This window comes from Mustela putorius, unplaced genomic scaffold (genome assembly GCF_011764305.1).
Source record: "Mustela putorius furo isolate JIRA1106 unplaced genomic scaffold, ASM1176430v1.1 tig00003863_pilon_pilon_pilon, whole genome shotgun sequence".
Classification (NCBI taxonomy): Eukaryota; Metazoa; Chordata; class Mammalia; order Carnivora; family Mustelidae; genus Mustela; species Mustela putorius.
In genome coordinates, this window is record NW_025422015.1 from 23,154,714 (window position 1) to 23,159,757 (window position 5,044).

Here is a 5,044-nt window from a genome sequence, read left to right on the forward strand (position 1 = left end):
ACTTGGACTTGAGCATTTCCTAAAAGGTGCTGTGGATCTTTTCCTCTCTCAGGATTTTGTCAGGAACGTAGTCACAGAACAAAAGCTGTGAGTTATCACAGTGCCTGGCTGTACTGAGCCCTCAGTGAACGTAAGTTATAATTTCTAAATTTTAATTTCATTTCCCCCCTCCCAGAGAAAGACATTTTCTCTGTCCTGGAGGGGCACAGACTACCTGGAGCACATTCATCCCAGGGCTGTATAGGCTTCCCAGAAAATCTCCCCTAGCACATATACACACTTTCACGTGTACTTTCAGCGAAGCCACCAAGTTCCCCCAAAGTCTATCAAGGGACCCTACTCTGGAAGTTCATCTCTACGGAATTCAGTAATACCATCTGTGTAAGAAGAATCCCATTAATGTGATAGGTGGTTACTTGGAAATGATTTAAAACTATTTTCAAAACTATTTCATACTAAAAAAGTGCTATGCCTTATGTTAATAAATATAATTTTAAACGTTTGGAGAAAATTGAAATACCACAAAATACATCAAAGGCATATACAGGTAAGTCACTCTCCTGAGTGGCTTAGGCACGTAAATGAACCAAACAACCTCCTATGGGCATCACCAGTTCTATTTTCCTATGATTCTGCTTTTGTTAACAACTTACATTCATATAATATATATAACTTATAAAGTGATGTCACATACGTATTGCAATAAGTCCTCAGAGACTCCTGAGAGCTAAGACAGATAGTACCTTCATTTTACAAGTGAAAAAAAATGTAATTTTAGAGGAGCCAGATGATTTATATTGGAGGTCACAAAACTGGATCTCCAAATGCTTAATCTAGTGATTCTGCCACAATACTCCACTGGCTTTTATGACAAATTCTTCTCATGGATACCTTCTTCATCTTCAAGTTTTCACTGACACTCTAAACTATATTTGCATTTGGCTTGCTTTTTGTATATATGTGTTATTCTTATATATATTGTATAATATATTTATATTTATAGGGAATATAGATTCTATACAGTCTATCTAGATCTAGATCTGGATGTATACTTTTGACATACTATAGTATGTCTTTGACCTCTTCTTCCTCCTCCTACATTTTCCATGGACTTTTCATCTTAGCACATTGCAGTTGCACCATATATGAGGGTAAGTCAACAGGTGTTTTGAAAATCAAGGGCAAGAACACCGCATTATTTCTTAGAGCCTGTTAGCTTGAAAGCACCAGACACTACACAATTCTAGCAGAAATCCTGTGGTCTGTCTATATCCTGGGATTCAAGTAAGTCATAATGCAATGGACATATGAATTTATATTTAATAAACATGTGCTAACCCAAATTTTTCAAGTGCTTATATTCAAAAAGCACTGAACAAAACAAACAAATAAACAAACAAACATTCAAACATCCACAAAGCTCTTAAAGCAGCTGGAGGGCATTTTGTCACATAGGGCTGTACCTGTAGAAAGCTCAGAAGGAAGTCACGTGTCGTCAAAGTTGGATTTGTAGGACATGTAGTCCATTTCAGCTGTGATATTTTTACAATTCCTCTACCAGGAGAGATTGACTCCTGAAGGATCTGGTAATTTTCCCAGAGCCAGATATTTATTTGTGAAGAATTTTCACTTGTCATTTTGCTAATTATTGAATTTGAATTCAATATCCCCTTTGGTTACGTACAGCTAAATCCCACCTGATCCACAAAAGTCATGAGCTGGGTTCTCTTTCAACAATAAGAAAAGTTACACATGAGCAAGTCTGACTAAGACCTAAATCGCACTTTCAGATTGTGTTCGGATTTCAGATTGTTCGTATTTGGAAAAGCAGCCCAGTGGTTCCACTGACTAGAATATTAATAACAACAGTAAACAAACAAACCAAACAACCCACCTCCAAATGCTTCGAGGGGTTTAATTCTCACTTCTAAGCTATTTGGCTTAGTGCCAGTGTTATTTTCAAAGTGGAAAGCAAGTCTACTGTAAGAATATACTGCTTTGATTTTAAGGGTAAAATGAAGGCCTATAATCTTTATATTTTTAAGTGAGGAATCATAACCTAACATGGGTGTATATCTGACATTTACAAAAGGTTTTAAGAAATATTGTCTTGCTCAATATTTTAGGGTCTCTTAAGGACTCTATCTTCTACCACAAATGTTTTTATTGAATAGATGATAACAAAGTGTAACAATTAGGCCTTTAGGCAAAAAAATTGAAATAGGAATAGAATGTATCTCATACCTTCAAATTTCTTTTCTTCATGTTTAGCCAAAATCATTAATAACACCTCCCCAACTCACATACTTTGTATGCCCTTTCTCTTCTCCCTTGTACCGAGACCTTATGTCCAAAAAGCAGCTGGGAATTCTGGTTAGAAAGGGCATTGGGGAGGGCAGGTGCTGTGGTGAGTGCTGTGAATTGTGTAAGACTAATGATTCACAGACTGGTACCCCTGGGGCAAACAATACATTATATGTTAATAAAAAAAAAAAAAAAAAGAAAGAAATGACAGATTAAACACACATGCTGTTCGTTGCTCCTTCACAATATTCCAGATTGAAAATAAATGTGTAAAAGGGCACAGAGCCATAAAAACAAAGAGAGTGGGAGAAGAGATAACAGCAGATGAAAGATATCAACAGAACCTTGGACTCGGGAAAGCAGTTGGGTGAACGGCACCCGATTACGCAGACCCGGGAAAACAGACCTGTGGGCTTGCAGGAGAGGGAGCTGCTTAGCTCTGCCAACCCTCAGAAAGGCTCCAACCCTAGAGAGAGGGGACAGTTCTGAAAGCAGAACTTCAGAGCCCTGGAGCGTGGGTCGAAAGTTCATGCGAGGGTCGGTCAGACCCCCGGGTTCCCTCCCCAGGACCCTGGCCTGCTCCTCCCCTGTTGAAGAGACTTATCTTTAGACAGATGTACAGGTGCAAATGTAGCATGAGATTAGACTGGTGAGAGGGAATGCCAAAAATAAGGGCGTGAAATAGACTCCCAACAGAAGGGTCAGACTCTCGAGGGCTCCACTGCCTACCAGCTTGCTTACAGTGAGGTTTTGATTTTCCGGGGGGGAGACACAAGGACTCCTTAGGGTCGTCAGTGGTTTGGCAATGCTTTGAGACATGTCTGATGCTTGCATCTTGTGGGGAGAAGCCAGGGATCCTACAAATACACAGAGCAGCCCTGCACCACGGAGAATTCTCCAGCACAAAATGTCAACAGTACTGGGGCTGAGAAACTCTACGCTTCAGGTGGTGATTTTGGTGTGGTCCCCAGACCAACAATATCTCCATCACCTCAGAACTTGATAAAAACGTGCATTCTCCTGAGTCTCTCTGCAGACCTACTGAATCACAGACTTGGAGGCTGGGGGCATAAGACTCAATCCTCCATTGGAAAACAGGCCTTCCAGATGATTCTGATGCAGCTGTAATGTGAGAACTACTGCTGAACCATTCTAAGAACACGGCGACCAGAGGGAGAAGTCCTAGAGATGCTGAGGACTGGTGATCCTCCAAGGCAAAAAGTTTGCCACAGCCTCCGTGTTCTCATCACGTGCAGACCCAGTTCCTGCCCCGTGGGATGACCATCAACTTGTTAGTGTCTTACTCTTAAAAAAGAACCAACCGGGCCCCCAGGGTGGCACAGCAGGTTGAGCGTTTGACTCTTTGTTTTCACTTAGGTAGTGATCTCAGGGTAATGGGATTGAGTCTCCCCTTGGGCTCTGTGCTCAGCACGGAGTCTTGCCTGATGCCCCTCTCCCGCTCTCTGCCCCTCCCCCGCTGGCTTGCTCTTGCATGCACTTTCTCACTCTCTCTCTCTCAAAAATAAACAAATAAATCTTAAAAAGAATAAAAAAAAAAACAGCCAGATAAATCACCAGACTATTAAGAAAATTAGGGATCAAAACAAATAAATGATATATATAAGGTCCTATGAACATACTGAAGTACTATCATTAATATATCTGACAAAATAAAGTGAGCTTTAAAAACGAGGCACTGAATCCAAACAAATCACCCAAAATTAGGACCCAAATTACATGAAGAATAACTTGCCACTGGAACCCAGAGCATACAAAGTAAACTTGCTTTGTACTACCTTCTAGGGAAGACAATGGGTCAGCCCTCAGTCACTCATTAGGAGGAGGTGTTGGCTAGCTTTAGCTTCTCTCTTTCTGGCTCTGCTTCTGCCACCCTTGCTAACTGTGGTTTTAGTGTGTTAGGTGTAGGAATTGAGGAGAAATGAGGGGAAGGAACACTCCCTGGGCTCGATGGAGGTTTTAAATGGGCTCCTTCCTCCTTGGGTACTCTCCGGTGTCCATCCGAGGCCGCTCTCCTGATGGGCATGGAATCTGTTTCTGCAGTTACCACACTACTCTTGGTTCCTAGTTTTCCTGTTGTCCAAAGAGAGGTCCTATCCTTTGGAAGTTCTTCTGAAACAGGACTTCAAACTTCTCCAGCTCACTTTGGTTCTTCTTCCCTGTCCCTCTCCAACATGGCTGTCATCCCGCCACAGAAAACTCTTACACATCCTTTGTCCTGATGAACTCAAGTGTGCTGGACTATCCCAAAGCACTCAGCTCCATTCTGCTCACAGACCTCTTAAACTCTCCCAGGTTGACTCAGGCTACAAAGCAAGCTCTCTGAGCAGTCTCCTGGCTCACTAACCATGGCATTGGAGGTCAGCTCCCCCTCATCCCTGTGTATTTGGGTAAGGATGGGGGACTCACAGTATAACAGCTCTCTCTTTAAAAACTTCTCATAGATGCCCCCCTTTTTTCCTGCTCTCAACTCTTTCAGCTTTGAAGTTGGCAAAGAAGTTTAAAAATGTGGACTCAGAACTACCTTGGCTAGTTCTACACGTAAGGATTCGCCTCAGTCATTTTGAGGTCTGACATCTATTGTTTGATGCCTCAGTTGAAAATGAATGCAGGATAAATCCTTCGTGAACCATGATACATACAGAAGAAAGTGGGAAGCTCAAGCAATGTTCTATATGGTAAGCTAGGCCCTCCCCAAATAAATGAAATAATCCCAGCTCCA